At 50.0% G+C, this 16,941-nt stretch overlaps 1 pseudogene; it reads left to right on the forward strand.

The window, feature by feature from the left end:
• Position 1: 1 nt before the first annotated feature.
• The window catches only part of LOC133825098 (DNA-directed RNA polymerase subunit beta''-like), a 17,845-nt pseudogene continuing 905 nt past the window's right edge, over positions 2-16,941 (forward strand).

The raw sequence follows: 16,941 nt of genomic DNA on the forward strand, positions 1-16,941 counted from the left end.
TATGGCAAAACGGGCCAGTCTGGTCTTTCACAATAAAGTGATAGATGGAACTGCCATTAAAAGACTTATTAGTAGATTAATAGATCACTTTGGAATGGCATATACATCCCACATCCTGGATCAAGTTGTTGACGGTAAGAACTCGTCAACGAAGTTAAGTTGGAAAAATTATCAAATTAAAATCGCTAATTGGAAAGCTATGAAAACTTGAACAATAACTCAAGAACAATGGTATAACAACAATGAAGAATTTAGTATCTCATTCACACTAATGCCTCTGCTACAGTAAAATTTCCAACCCCCTTTCAGGTGGCCTTGGAGTTCCTTTTATAGTGGGCTCTAATGGCCTTAGGTACATAGTGGTCCAGGGGACCAAGTGGTACATACGTACTGTACTAGGGGTGTGGCCTCAGAGGTTGTGGTTGTACATCCTATACAGGAGCAGGTGTCAGGAGGATGTCTCCACTACTCATCTGTACCCGTATCTGATGCCGGGTGGCAGGCGTAGTGGCACAGGAGGTAGTGGTGTCGGTTCTGACCTATGGCCGTAGACGTACGGACCATGATCCTTGCTGGCACTGGTATCCGTACCTAGTATTTGGTCGTACAAATATGTCCCATTTGGCTCGTACTGGATCTCCTAAGCATAGGGACTTCGAGGTGTGAAAAAGGGGATCTTTGGCCCATACGCACCAAGTCATGGGGCGTCGACCTCCTGAGAAGATGGTGGGCTGGTGGACCTCCCGGGGCGTGTGCGCGAGGGGCCTTGCGCGGCCTCGCAGCCTCCCTCGGCCCCGCGCATGGGCATGGTGGGAGTGGCCTAAGGGCCTCGCGGATCGGTGGCCTCGCGGGATGGGACGACCTCGCCATTTGATGGCCTCGTGGAATTGGACGTCTCACCCATAAGGGGGCCTCGCGGAATAGGACGCCTCGCCCATAAGGGGGCCTCGCGGAATAGGACGCCCCGCCCATAAGGGGGCCTCGCGGAATAGGGCGCCTTGCCCATATGATGGCCTCACCATATGATGGCCTCGCAGAATAGGGCGCCTCGCCCATATGATGCCCCCACTATACGAGGGCCTCGCGGAATAGGGCGCCTCGCCCATATGATGGCCTCGCGGAATAGGGCGCCTCGCCCATATGATGGCCTCGCCATATGGGGGCCTCGCGGAATAGGACGCCTCGCCCCTATGGGGGCCTCGCGGAATAGGGCGCCTCGCCCATATGAAGACCTCACGGAATGGGGCGCCTCGCCCATATGAGGGCCTCGCGGAATAGGGCGCCTCGCCCATATGATGGCCTCGCCATATGGGGGCCTCGCGGAATAGGACGCCTCGCCCATATGGGGGCCTCGCGGAATAGGGCGCCTCGCGGAATAGGACGCCTAGCCCCTATGGGGGCCTCGCGGAATAGGGCGCCTCGCCCATATGAAGACCTCACGGAATGGGGCGCCTCGCCCATATGAGGGCCTCGCGGAATAGGGCGCCTCGCCCATACCATGGCCTTGCCATACGGGGGCCTCGCGGAATAGGACGCCTCGCCCCTATGGGGGCCTCGCGGAATAGGGCGCCTCGCCCATATGAAGACCTCACGGAATGGGGCGCCTCGCCCATATGAGGGCCTCGCGGAATAGGGCGCCTCGCCCATATGATGGCCTCGCCATATGGGGGCCTCGCGGAATAGGACGCCTCGCCCATATGGGGGCCTCGCGGAATAGGGCGCCTCGCGGAATAGGACGCCTCGCCCCTATGGGGGCCTCGCGGAATAGGGCGCCTCGCCCATATGAAGACCTCACGGAATGGGGCGCCTCGCCCATATGAGGGCCTCGCGGAATAGGGCGCCTCGCCCATATGATGGCCTCGCGGGATGATGGTGAGGGAACGGCCTTACATTTTCTCTTGATGAGATTATGAGCATCAACACTTGTCCCCCTAGTCTAGGAGAGGGCCTTGAGGTGCTCTTGTAGACTATTCATCTTGGTTCCTATAAATAGGCCTTCATGCATGGCTTAATATTCACATCTTACCTCCTTGGGTTAGTGGTAGTTAGACCCTTGCTCCTTTCAAGAGGTAAAGGGTTCAATCCCCCACAACCACACTTTCTCCATAATTTCATCACTTTTCCATTTTTTCATTATCATCATTTTTTTTTTTTTTTTTATAAGCTAGTTTCTTGATGTGTATATTTTTGGACTAACACACATTTCTGATTAATTCTTGCAGACGCGCATTTTCAACGCTTTGGTGCTTTTCGCCTCCCAACCTTCCTTGGACTCCGACCTCATTCCTTCAATCGCTTGAGGTATATTTTCTTTTCTTCTCCCATTTATTTACTTATTTTATCGGATTCAGACCAGCAACCCTTGGGATGGGGTACATTAGTCCAAGCTTGTGTTTGACCATATGCGCGCCCCTCCTCTTTTTTTTTATACATATACCTTGTAGTAGTCCATTTAGGGCGTTTGCACCTAGAGGTATTGAGCCTATTCCTTTGTGTTTTGTAGTCTTCCCCTTGTTTATACGTGAGCCCCTTTTTGCTGTTGGGACGTGGTTTCATGGCCGGTGAGGGCCCGTCCGACATACCCTCAAGGGCTGAGTTTATCGACCTGTCTTCAGACCCCGAATCCCCTGAGGGCAACCCTTATCAGGACTATGATTCTTTGAGGCAGGCCCGCATTCGTCACCTTGAGTGCATGGCTGATCTTAGGCATAAAATTTGGGTGGTAGAGAGCGAAATCGACTCGGTGTCGAGGGGAGACGGGGGACCTTCACCCCCGGGGCTTAGCGACCATATAGCGCGTCTTAGGACGACTCTTTTTGAATTGCGGTGGGAGTTAGAGTTTATGGAGGGACACATTCCGCCAGAACCTCCCACTCCCCCTTCGCCTGATGACGATCACGGGGCTATCAACTCCTCTCCTCAGCCCCTAGTCTCCGTTGATCCTGGCTTAGCGCTTCCGCCATCGCTCCCTCGATGGAAAACCCTTGCTAGGAAGAGAAAATGGAGGGTTAAGTGCTCTGCCTCTTCCTCACATGTTTCTTTTGATTTTGCAGATATGTTGAAGGTACGCAGACAGGTGTCCGTCCAGGAAGAAGACGACGCCCCCCTACTGGCGTCCAGCCTAGTGTCCCATATGTCTTCGAACAAACTGAAGATCATCGTGAAGCGCTACCGAACTCCTCCAGAATACGCCCTGCATGTTCCTCAGGAGACCTGCCGGGCCGACCGCCCTGAGAAGGGCTTTGTGGCTTTGAGTGAGCAGATTATGAAGGCGGGTGGCACCGTTCCTCTACACCCGTTCTTTGTGGCGGTTCTCAACTATTTTGATTTGGCCCCTCTCCAACTGTCGCCCAACAGTTGGTTGACTTTAAGTTGCCTCTTTCTTTGGTTCAAGAATAATGAGCAACGCGCCCCGACGGCGCAAGAGGTGCATTCCTTGTACAACCTTATTGGGGTGCACAATTCCAAGGGCTTCTATTACTTGCAGAAGGCCAATAGTGAGCTACCCTTGATAGATGGCTCAGTGTCTAACCCAGGGTCCTGGAAACAGGAGTTTTTCTGGGTACAGGGGCCTCTTTCAGTTCGTGAAGGCTTTCGCGCTGAACCTAGTAAGTATCCAAGTCTTTTTCTTTTCCTTATCAGAACTCACCGTTTTGCACTCTCGCTTGTACTGATATTGGTGCGGTTCTTGCAGGGCAATTTGCTGATCCCTCGGTCATCGGGTCGGAAGCGGAGGCGATAAACAGACTTATTGCAGCAGACCCTGCCCTGAAGAAAGCAGCAGTCCTATTTACCATGACGAATCTCAATCGCCACCAATTGTCTCCGGTCTCTAACCCCAAGTTCCTATGGTCAATCACCGGGTCTAAGAAGGTTGTGGCTATGCCGGCTGGGCCATCAGTGCACGAAGATGAGGCTGAGGTGGAGATGGAGGATGCCCCCCTGTCCCCCAGGGGACATCCTCCTCATGCCTCCCATGACCAGGACACGGCCTTTCACCCTCTAGGCCCGCAGGCCGCGGCAGGATGCTACGCCTCTCCTGGTCGCGGTGGCGGCGATGCCTTCCCTCCAATTCATCATGATCTCGGCATACCGGCTGCTGATTTCGTCGGGCTCGCGGAGCCCCCTGCCGATGCACCAGAGTCTCAATTTTTCTCTTCTGCTGCGCCTCCTCCTGCCTCGGCGAGTGGGTCGTCTGTCCCAGTCCAACCAGATGCTCCTAGCGTGGGGGCAGAGGCTTGGGTGACCAGGATGGCCTCAGTTTATGGGCAGCGTTTCGTTCCAATAGCTGAGAGTCTCCCTGTTTCCGACTGGAGGGGCCTAGGGAACGTGACTCAATCAGACCTCGGGGAGATGCTAAGGCGTGCTGCGGCCTGGGTGAGGCTTTTCACTTTGCGTTGATTAGTATTATGCATAGATGCACCTGTGTTCTTCTTTTTGTTACTTATTGCTGATGCCATTGGTTTTCTTGTGCAGGTCTATATCGTGTCTCTTCGACATGCTGACTCAACGGGCATCCTTTCCGCATCTACCACTGAGAGGGACGGCCTCATAGTCCAGGTCCAGGAGCTCGAAAATGAGCTTAGCGCAACCAAGGTCCAATTGTCAAAAGCCCGGACTAAGTACACCAAGTCGGACTCGAGGAATGAGCAGCTGAAAGCTAAGATCAAGGTGCTGAAGGGCAAGGCTAAATGTTTGGAGCGCGAGCTCAAGGAGGCCAAGATCGCTGCATCCGGGTCGCATGAGATGGTTGTTCGACAGGGGACTGAAGTTGAGGCCCTTAGGACTGAACTACAGTCGGCTCAGGAGAAAGTTGCTTCCTTGGAGGCGGAGAAGGCTGTAATCGAGCGCAAGTCTATACACCGGGCTCTTTACAATGTGTGGAAGCAGGATCCCGACTTCGACTTCTCCTCTTTTGGCGAGCAAGCTGTTGCCCGAGCGGCCTGGTGGAGTGCCCCCTACAGGAGGCCTTGAACTAGTTTCGCTCCCTTTTTTTTTTTTGTTTTGTAACGTCATTACTAGCGCTACTTTTATGTTAGTGACCCTTGTATTGTCTTGAGAACTCCTTTCTTTTTTATGTATGAATACATGTGATGTTGTTGTTTATTTCTTGTTCTACTGCATTTGAGGCCCTTTTATGCCTGTATGACGCGGTTTGGTTGGTTCCCTACTTTTATTTGTCAGGCTGGAGGTCCTTTGGATCCCATGTGAGAGGGTTCACTGGGACCTCTTTTGGTGCCTCTTGGCGGTTTTTGTAAGGATATTTTGACCCCTTGGGTCTTAGCTATCCTTTTGGGGTTTTCTTGCGCGCGCTTATTATTTCTTTGCGAGAGGCGTCCCTCTCGTCCTTTTGCATAGTACTATTTCGGCAAGGGTCTCTTTTGGGACCCTTTTTGGCTGGGCGGCTTGGTGGCCGCTCCAGACTTATTAGTGTTGTCACTATATATATATTTTTCTTTCGTAAGGCCTTTTGGCCTCCTTGATGTTCACGAGGGTAGCTAATCCTTGTAAACTCAGGGGAGGCCTTGCAAGGTCTTTTTACTACTTTCTATGTTTAGGAACTTCGTCTAGGGCCCTGATATAAGGGGTCCTTCTAGGAACTCCCATTGAACGGTCCTTTTTAGGGCTACGGTCCTTCTCGGGTCCTCCTGATGCATAGGGGGTCGCTTTTGGGCTACTCCTAATCGAGGGCCCTTTTCAAGATCCCTTATCAGAGGGTCTTTTTTAGGAGCCTCTTTTTTAGGAGGGCGAGGGGTCCTTTTCAAGACCCTCCGTTAGAGGGTCCTTTTCAGGCCTCCCTTGCTAGCTGCGTTATCGCCCCCTGTCCTGCCCCCCAAGTGTTTGGTGAAATTTATTTCGGCGGACACTTTGGCTGATGCCCTGGTATTGAAGAAAAAATAACACACGAAGAGGCTAACAGTCTTACTTATAATACGTGGTTTCATTCATTATATTCGTAACATAATGGTTTCATACACGTAGTTGCAACGGTACATAGGTGATTTTCACATAAAACGAAATAAAATGGCTCACGCCTACTTAGGAGGTTATCTAGGTAACCTCTTTGATTTCTTCCTACCATATCAAGGCAGCGTGCCACACTTGTGCTTTTATCCGTGGGCACTGGCGTCTTACTGGTAGTACTTCCTCAGGTGTTCCGCGTTCCATGCCCGGGGTACGATGGTGTCGTCCATGCGCGCCAGCTTGTAAGTGTTTGGGGGGATGCACTGAGCGACTTGGTAGGGTCCCTCCCAATTTGCCCCCAGCACTCCTGCACTCGGGTCTCGTGTGTTTGGGAGCACCTTCCTCAGCACTAGGTCGCCGACTCTGAAAGTTCTCTCTCGGACCCTCGAATTGTAGTACCTTGCGGCGCGTTGCTGGTATACTGCCACCCTCATCTGGGCTTTTTCTCTCTTTTCCTCCAGGAGGTCTAAGCTTTCGGTCAGGGCTGTGTGGTTGGCTTCGTCTTCATACGCCTGCACCCTGTGGGATATGACTCTCATTTCGACTGGGAGCACAGCCTCGCATCCATAGGCCAAGGAGAATGGGGACTCCCCAGTCGTCGTGCGTGGGGTGGTTCTGTAGGCCCACAGCACATTTGGTAGCTCTTCTGCCCAGGCTCCCTTCATCTTCTCTAGCTTTGTCTTTAGGTTCTTCTTTAGGACCCTGTTGATGGCCTCCACTTGCCCATTGGCCTGGGGGTGTACCACTGCGGAGAAGCTCCTCCTTATACCTCTTTTCTTACAATATTCATCGAAGGCTCCTCCTTCAAATTGGGTACCATTGTCGGAAATAATTTTGTAGGGTACCCCATACCGGCACACAATGAATTTGTTGACAAAAGAGGTGATGTGCTTAGCGGTTATTTTCACAAGGGGTTCCGCTTCTACCCACTTGGTGAAATAATCTACTGCCACCACCGCGTACTTTGCTCCACCTCTACCTGTAGGAAGAGCGCCGATCAGGTCTATCCCCCAGATGGCGAAGGGCCAGGGGCTGGGCATGCTGGTCAGTTCGCTTGGGGGTCTTCGAGGGTAATTGGAGTGCCTCTGGCACTTGTCACATTTCGTGGCAAAGTCCTGCGCGTCTTTCTCCATGGAAGGCCAGTAGTATCCTTGTCTTACGGCCTTCCTAGCCGTGGAGGGTCCACTTTCGTGGTTGCCGCACTCTCCCTCATGGATTTCTTGTAACACCTTCAACGCCTCCTCTCCTTCTACACACCGCAGAAGAGGCATGGAGAATCCTCTTTTGTAAAGGACCCCATCTACCAAGGCGTACCTCGCGGCCTTGTACACCAACCTCCGAGATTCGTTTTTATCCGCAGGCAAGACTCCTTCCTCCAGGTACTTCTTGATTGGCTCGGTCCATGGTTTCTTTGGGACGCTGATCATGTGCACATCTACGTCTCCGATGCTGGGCTTTGGCAAGTACTCCACGGGTATTGATTCCAAGACGTCACCATCCTTGGTGGATGCCAGCTTTGCAAGTGCATCGGCATGGGTGTTCTTTTCTCTGGGGATTTGCTCTATAGTATATGCCACCATTCGCCCCAGGTAGCCCTTCACCTTCTCTAAATATGCTGCCATCTTGGGCCCCCTTGCCTGGTACTCCCCCTTTATTTGGCATACCACCAATTGCGAGTCACTGAAAATATGGAGGCGCGTCACTTTCAATTCCTGGGCTAGGCGCAGGCCAGCTAAGAGCGCCTCGTATTCTGCCTCATTATTGGAGGCCTCGAACCCAAACCGGATTGCGCAGTACATTCTGTGTCCCTCGGGCCCAGTCATCATGATGCCCGCTCCTGATCCTCCTTCGTTTGACGCCCCATCAACATGCAAACTCCACTCCTCTACATTTCCCAGTTCATCCTCCACAACAGGCTGCGCCCCTCCTTCACTCTGTCCTTCTTTCGGCTGATGGGTGAATTCTACTATGAAATCTGCCAGCACCTGCCCATTGATGGAGGCCCTTGGGGTGTAGACAATATCGAACTGACTTAGCTCAATCGACCATTTCATTAGCCTCCCTGAGGTCTCTGGCTTATGTAAGACTTGTCTCAAAGGACTATCCGTTAAGACATCAATCGTATGGGCATGGAAGTAAGGCTTCAACTTCCTCGACGCCACTACTAGCGCATAGGCCAGTTTTTCGATCTCTGGATACCGGCTCTCTGCGTCCACCAGACGCTTGCTGATATAGTATACGGGCTGTTGTTGCTTCTTCTCTCCCTTAACTAAGGCTGCGCTGATGGCATGCTCCGACACCGCCAAGTATAGGTACAGCTTCTCGCCCTTCTCTGGCTTTGCTAACAGGGGCGGCTTCCCCAGGTGCTCTTTCAACCTGACAAAGGCTTCCCCACATCTTTCATCCCAAGCGAACTTTTTGCTCCCTTTGAGGATGTCAAAGAATGGGAGGCACTTGTCGGTGGACCTTGAGATGAACCTGTTAAGGGCCGCCACCCTTCCTGTTAGGCATTGTACCTCCTTCTTATTCTTCGGCGGGCTCATTTCTATGAGCGCCTTTATCTTGTCGGGGTTGGCCTCGATTCCTCTGGAGTTGACCATGAAGCCCAAGAATTTTCCCGAGGATACCCCGAAGGTGCATTTGGCTGGGTTCAGCTTCATCCGATATTTCCTGAGCGTGTCAAACATCTCACCAAGGTCTTTGTTGAGTTCTGCAGCTACTTTGGTCTTCACCAGCATGTCATCCACATACACTTCCATATTCCTCCCTATCTGATTTGCGAACATTTTATTCACCAGCCTTTGATAGGTGGCTCCCGCGTTTTTGAGCCCGAAGGGCATCACCTTATAACAGTAGAGCCCTTTGTCTGTAATGAATGACGTGTGTTCCTCATCTGCGGGGTTCATTGGGATTTGGTTGTATCCCGAGTAGGCGTCCATAAAACTTAGTAACTCATGCCCCGCTGTTGCGTCTACTAACTGATCTATCCTGGGGAGTGGGAAGCTGTCCTTAGGACAAGCTTTATTCAAATTCGTGAAATCGACGCAAGTCCTCCACTTCCCGTTTGGCTTCGGCACGAGAACTGGGTTTGATACCCACACAGGATAGAAAGACTCACGGATGAACCCGTTGGCCTTCAATTTGTCAACCTCTTCCTTTAACGCTGCGTACCTTGTTGGATCGAGCGCCCGCCTCTTCTTCCTGACGGGCCTTGCTCCTGGGGAGATGTTCAGGTGGTGGCACATTAAGCTGGGGTCTATGCCCACCATGTCCTCATGACTCCATGCAAACACGTCCAGATTATCCTTCAAAAATCTTATCAATTCTTCCTTCACGCCACCTTGTAGGCTTCTCCCTATCTTCAATTTCCTTAAAGGCTCCTCCGTCACCGTAGCCTCCTCTACTTCTTCTTCCGGTTCTGCTCTTGCCTCATCCACGACCCGAGGGTCCAGCTCCTGCGGACCCCCTGTGGGCATGCTTATCGCCTCGTGTACCACCATGGCCATCGGCTCGCGTGGCTTTGCAGGCGTGCGGAGTGAGGTGTTGTAACACTCCCTTGCTTCCTTCTATTCTCCTTTCATACTCGCGATCCCTCCTGGGGTCGGGAACTTGACAACTAAGTGATATATTGAAGTTATGGCTTTCAATTCTCTCAGGGATGGCCTCCCTAATACCGCGTTGAAAGCTGATGCGCAATCTACCACAACAAAGTTAGACATAATTGTGGTTTGGCGGAGCTGCTCCCCCATGGTAAGTGTCAACTCAATCATTCCAAGGGGTTGCACTGAATCCCCTATGAATCCGTATAGTGACGACTGGCAAGGCTTTAGGTGACGAATGCCCAGTCCCATTTTTTCCAAAGCCGGGCGATATAGGATGTCCACTGAGCTCCCGTTGTCCACCAGGACTCGATGCACACGCATATTTGCCAACTGAACTGTCAGCACCAGCGGATCATTGTGGGGGAAGTGTATCCCCCGTGCATCTTCCTCAGTGAACGTTATTGAGTCGTTTTCCCCCTTGAAACTCTTCGGGGGTCGCTGTTCTAAACTCATGACACAGGGGGGCGGACTTCGTCGAGCCTCCCTTGCATATTTATCTCGTCCCTTCCGAGAATCTCCTCCAAATCCTGGGCCTCCAAAAATGGTGCGGACCTCCCCTTGTATTTCTGGGGCTCGCTCCTGTGCCTGGGGTGCTCTGGGCTCGTTTTCTGGCCTTTGCCTTTCTTTCTTGACATAACGGCCTAAGTGCCCCCGGCGGATGAGCTCCTCAATTTCCTCTTTCAAGTGGATGCACTCTGCCATGGTGTGTCCAATGTCTTTGTGGTATTGGCAGTATTTACTGGGGTCCCTCTTGGACCGATCCTTTCTCATTGGTGGGGGCTTCTTGAAGGGCACTCGATCTTCGTTGGTGACGTAAATATGCTCCCTGGTGTCAGTGAGGTTCGTATAGTAAGTATAGGTCGCTGGCCTATGATCACCCCCTCGTTTGGTTTTCCTCTGCTAGTCATCTCTCGACCCCTCATACGTCCTCTTCTTCTTAGCTATGTTCAGCCCGTCGTTAATTGGGGGCTTTGCGTGGGACTCCTCCTTTCCGGCCTTCAGGTTTGCGTGGCCATCCTCCACACGGATGTACTTCTGTGCTCTTTCATAGAAGTCGTCCAAGTCGGTGACTTCCCTCTTCAGCATGTTGTCCCACAACTTGCTCCCTGGGAGTACCCCAGCAGTAATGGCCATTTTTAACTCCCGGCGCGTCAGGCTCCCCACTTTCGCGGCCTCCATATTGAACCGGTGAATGTAGCTTTTTAGGCTCTCCTTTTCCCCTTGCTTCACGTTGGCTAAGCTGGTGCCTGGCATCGTGTAGTCCCGCACGGCATGGTGCTGCTGGAGGAACTCGTCAGAGAACTGCTGCCAGGACCTGATGGACCCCGGCCTTAGCCTTTTGAACCATTTGTAGGCGGGTCCTTTCAGAGTAACAGCGAAGCAATGGCACCTGGCACCACTTCCAATCCCCCTCAATTTCATGAGATCGTTAAACGCATCCAAGTGGTACTTTGGATCCGTGCTCCCTTCGTAAGGGGTCATGTTGGGCTCCTTAAAATTGGCAGGGAGCCGGATTGCCTGAATTTCTCGCACGAAGGGTGACTCGTGGTCGAATTCTTCCTCAAAGGCCTGGCCACCCGACGCGGTGACAATCTTGCTCCGCAAGCTCCGCATCTCTGTGTCTAAGTCTTGCCTCCTTTTGCTGAGGGAGTCTCTTAGAGTGGACGGGCTAAGACCTGCCTTTCCCTTGCCTTCTTGAGGCGCCTCAGGGGGTGTGGTCCCTTTGCCTGCCCTTTTCCTGTTGATCTCCTCCCGCAAGTCTGGGGGCGTTCTCTTGGAGGTGACCTCATCCTCGCGTCGAGGGGCAGCAGTGGTTCTCGGCGTTGGCTTTTGGGCCTGCTTAGGCGGTTCGGGGTGATCACGTTGCTTCGTGCGGGGGGTGTTGCTAGTTGAGTGTCGGGTTCTTCCATCATCTACTGGCACAGTGGTCTCCACCCCCCCCCCCCCTTGCCCTTCTCCTTTCCCTTGGGCAAGGTTATGCTGGATTTACCCTGCAGTAGGCCGTTGAGGACCTCTTGCATGTTCTCCAAGGTAGTTTCTAACCTTTGGTTTTTACGGTGGAGCTCACGTATCTCCTCTTCGTAAAATCGGGACTTCGAACTCGAGCTCACGGAGTGGACCCGGGGGTGTTTGTCCGGCCTATGGGTAGAAGGGCCCGGGTCTTGCCGGCCGGAGTTCGGTGCCCGCGGTGGTTTCGGAGGAGGGAACTCATCAGCGTGCACTGGTGGTGCTCTGGGAGGACTCCCCCCGGGTGGAGCAGCCGGTGATGAGGCCACCCTGTCTCCTCCTTGAACCTCAGGGTCTTTCGGGGGCTCCACGTCCCTGGGTGGAGGAGCGTCCTTCATGGAGGCCTTCAGCTGGACTCCGTTTAAGTGAACTTCGACCTCCTGCGTCTCCCTTAGTCGCTTCGAGCGTCTCGGCATCTTCTTCTTGTCGGAAATAATGGTGGAACAGTAGCTTAAAACTAACGTTCCCACAGACGGCGCCAAACTGTTGACGGTAAGAACTCGTCAACGAAGTTAAGTTGGAAAAATTATCAAATTAAAATCGCTAATTGGAAAGCTATGAAAACTTGAACAATAACTCAAGAACAATGGTATAACAACAATGAAGAATTTAGTATCTCATTCACACTAATGCCTCTGCTACAGTAAAATTTCCAACCCCCTTTCAGGTGGCCTTGGAGTTCCTTTTATAGTAGGCTCTAATGGCCTTAGGTACATAGTGGTCCAGGGGACCAAGTGGTACATACGTACTGTACTAGGGGTGTGGCCTCAGAGGTTGTGGTTGTACATCCTATACAGGAGCAGGTGTCAGGAGGATGTCTCCACTACTCATCTGTACCCGTATCTGATGCCGGGTGGCAGGCGTAGTGGCACAGGAGGTAGTGGTGTCGGTTCTGACCTATGGCCGTAGACGTACGGACCATGATCCTTGCTGGCACTGGTATCCGTACCTAGTATTTGGTCGTACAAATATGTCCCATTTGGCTCGTACTGGATCTCCTAAGCATAGGGACTTCGAGGTGTGAAAAAGGGGATCTTTGGCCCATACCCACCAAGTCATGGGGCGTCGACCTCCTGAGAAGATGGTGGGCTGGTGGACCTCCCGGGGCGTGTGCGCGAGGGGCCTTGCGCGGCCTCGCAGCTTCCCTCGGCCCCGCGCATGGGCATGGTGGGAGTGGCCTAAGGGCCTCGCGGATCGGTGGCCTCGCGGGATAGGACGACCTCGCCATATGATGGCCTCGTGGAATTGGACGTCTCACCCATAAGGGGGCCTCGCGGAATAGGACGCCTCACCCATAAGGGGGCCTCGCGGAATAGGACGCCCCGCCCATAAGGGGGCCTCGCGGAATAGGGCGCCTCGCCCATATGATGGCCTCGCGGAATAGGGCGCCTCGCCCATATGATGGCCTCGCCATATGGGGGCCTCGCGGAATAGGACGCCTCGCCCCTATGGGGGCCTCGCGGAATAGGGCGCCTCGCCCATATGAAGACCTCACGGAATGGGGCGCCTCGCCCATATGAGGGCCTCGCGGAATAGGGCGCCTCGCCATATGGGGGCCTCGCGGAATAGGACGCCTCGCCCATATGGGGGCCTCGCGGAATAGGGCGCCTCGCGGAATAGGACGCCTAGCCCCTATGGGGGCCTCGCGGAATAGGGCGCCTCGCCCATATGAAGACCTCACGGAATGGGGCGCCTCGCCCATATGAGGGCCTCGCAGAATAGGGCGCCTCGCCCATACGATGGCCTCGCCATATGGGGGCCTCGCGAAATAGGACGCCTCGCCCCTATGGGGGCCTCGCGGAATAGGGCGCCTCGCCCATATGAAGACCTCACGGAATGGGGCGCCTCACCCATATGAGGGCCTCGCGGAATAGGGCGCCTCGCCCATATGATGGCCTCGCCATATGGGGGCCTCGCGGAATAGGACGCCTCGCCCATATGGGGGCCTCGCGGAATAGGGCGCCTCGCGGAATAGGACGCATCGCCCCTATGGGGGCCTCGCGGAATAGGGCGCCTCGCGGAATAGGACGCCTCGCCCCTATGGGGGCCTCGCGGAATAGGGCGCCTCGCCCATATGAAGACCTCACGGAATGGGGCGCCTCGCCCATATGAGGGCCTCGCGGAATAGGGCGCCTCGCCCATATGATGGCCTCGCGGGATGATGGTGAGGGAACGGCCTTACATTTTCTCTTGATGAGATTATGAGCATCAACACAAGTAAAGACTCTGGGGTTCCGGCAAGCCACTGCTACATCTATTTCATTAGGAATTGATGATCTTTTAACAATACCTTCTAAGGGATGGCTAGTCCAAGATGCTGAACAACAAAGTTTGATTTTGGAAAAACACCATCATTATGGAAATGTACATGCGGTCAAAAAATTACAACAATCTATTGAGATATGGTATGCTACAAGTGAATATTTGCGACAAGAAATGAATCCTAATTTTTGGATGACTGATCCTTTTAATCCAGTTCATATGATGTCCTTTTCGGGAGCTAGAGGAAATGCATCTCAAGTACACCAATTAGTAGGTATGAGAGGATTAATGTTGGATCCACAAGGACAAATGATTGATTTACCTATTCAAAGCGATTTACGCGAAGGACTGTCTTTAACAGAATATATCATTTCTTGTTACGGAGCCCGCAAAGGAGTTATGGATACTGCTGTACGAACATCGGATGCTGGATATCTTACACACAGACTTGTTGAAGTAGTTCAACACATTGTTGTACGTAGAACAGACTGTGGCAACATCCAAGGGATTTCTGTGAGTCCTCGAAATGGGATGATGTCAGAAAGAATTTTTATCCAAACATTGATTGGTCATGTATTAGCGGACGATATATATAGAGGACCACAATGCATTGCCGTTCGAAATCAAGATATTGGCATTGGACTTGTCAATCGATTCATAACTTTTCAAACACAACCCATCTCTATCCGAACTCCCTTTACTTGTAAGAGTACGTCTTGGATCTACCGATTATGTTATGGTCGGAGCCCTATTCATGGCGACCTCATCGAATTGGGAGAAGCTATAGGTATTATTGCGGGTCAATCTATTGGGAAACCGGGCACTCAACTAACATTAGGAACTTTTCATACTGGTGGAGTATTCACCGGAGGTACTGCCGAACATGTACAAGCCCCTTCTAATGGAAAAATAAAATTCAACGAGGATTTGGCTCATCCCACACGTACACGTCATGGGCATCCCGCTTTTCTATGTTCTATAGACTTGGATGTAATTATTGGGAGTGAAGATATTAGCCATAACGTGACTATTCCACCAAAAAGTTTGATTTTAGTTCAAAACGATCAATATGTAGAATTAGAATAAGTGATTGCTGAGATTCGCACAAGAACATCCACTTTTAATTTTAAAGAGAGGGTTCGAAAACACATTTATTCTAACTCTGAGGGAGAAATGCACTGAAGTACCGATGTATATCATGCACTAGATTTTATGTATAGTAATGTGCATCTCTTACCAAAAACATGTCATTTATGGATATTATCAGGAAGCTCGTACCGATCTAGTGTAGTCCCTTTTTCAATCCATAAAGATCAAGATCAAACGAACGTTTATTTTCTTTTGGTCGAAGGAAAATATATTTCTAGCCATTCAGTAAATTCAGTAAATAATGATCAAGGGAAAGGGAAATTCTTTAGTTCATATTTTTCTAGTAAAAAAGAAAGCAATATTCCTGATTATTTAGAATTTAATCGAATTATAGATAGGGATCATTGTAATATAGTATTCCCTTCTATTCTCCACAAAATTTTTGATTTATTTTTATTGGCAAAGAGGAGAAGAAATAGATTCATCATTCCATTCCAATGGATTCAAGAACGAGAGAACGAACTAATGCTCCGTTCCATTATTTCGATTGAAATACCGATAAATGGTATTTTTCGTAAAAATAGTATTCTTGCTTATTTTGATGATCCTCAATACAGAAGAAAGAGTTCCGGAATTACTAAATATGGGGCTATAGGTTTGCATTCTATCTTCAAAAAACAGGATTTAATTGAGTATGTAGGAATCAAAGAACTTAAGCCAAAATACCAAACGAAAATAGATCGATTTTTTTTCATTCCCGAGGAAGTGCATATTTTACCCAAATCTTCTTCCATAATGGTACGAAACAATAGTATTATTGGAATAAATACACAAATAACTTTAAATACAAGAAGCCGAGTAGGCGGATTGGTCCGAGTGGAGAAAAAAAAAGGATTGAACTTAAAATGTTTTCTGGAGAGATCTAGTTTCCTGTAGAGATGGATAAGATATTTCACCACAGTGGCATCTTGATACCACCGGGAAGGGTAAAAAAAATTTTAAGGAATCCAAAAAATTGAAAAATTGGATCTATGTCCAATGGATCACACCTACCAAGAAAACATATTTTGTTTTGGTTCGACCCGTAATCATATATGAAATAGGGAATGGTATAAATTTAGAAACACTTTTTCCCCAGGATTTGTTGCAGGAAAAGGATAATCTAGAACTTAGAGTTGTAAATTATATTCTTTATGGAAATGGCAAACCCATTTTGGGAATTTCTAGAACTATTATTCAATTAGTTCGGACTTGTTTAATGTTGAACTGGGATCAAGACAACAAAAGTTCTTATAGAGAAGAAGCCCACGTTTACTTTGTTGAAGTAAGTACAATTGGTCTGATTCGCGATTTCCTAAGAATCAACTTAGCGAAACCCAATATTTGGTATATCAGAAAAAGAAATGATTCGTTAGGTTCAGGATTGATCTCTGATAATAGGTCAGATTGTACCAATCCATTTTATTCTATTTATTCCAAGGAAAAGATTAAACAATCACTTAGACAAAATCAAGGAACTATTCATACGTTGTTGAATAGAAGTAAGGAATCTCAATCTTTGATAATTTTGTCATCATCTAATTGTTTTCAAATGAGTCCATTCAATGATGTACAATATTCCAACGGGATAAAAGAATCAATTAAAATAGACCCTCTAAGTCCAATTAGGAATTCGTTAGGCCCTTTAGGAACATCCTCTGAAATTGAGAACTTTTATTACCTTTTAAAAACTCATAATCAGATCTCGGTAACTAAATATTTGCAAATTGACAATTTCACACAGCCTTTTCAAGTACTTCAATATTATTTAATGGACGAAAACGGGATAGTTTATAATTCCGATCCTTGCAGTAACACCCGTTTGAATCCATTCAACTTGAATTGGCAGTTTTTTAATAATAATTATTATCATAATTATTATAAAAAAATCCACAATAATTAGCCTTGGGCGGTTTTTTTTGTGAAAATGTATGTATATTCAAACATGGAACACACCTAAAATTGGGTCAAGTTATAA

The sequence above is a fragment of the Humulus lupulus genome, chromosome 3 (assembly GCF_963169125.1).
Source record: "Humulus lupulus chromosome 3, drHumLupu1.1, whole genome shotgun sequence".
NCBI lineage: Eukaryota > Viridiplantae > Streptophyta > Magnoliopsida > Rosales > Cannabaceae > Humulus > Humulus lupulus.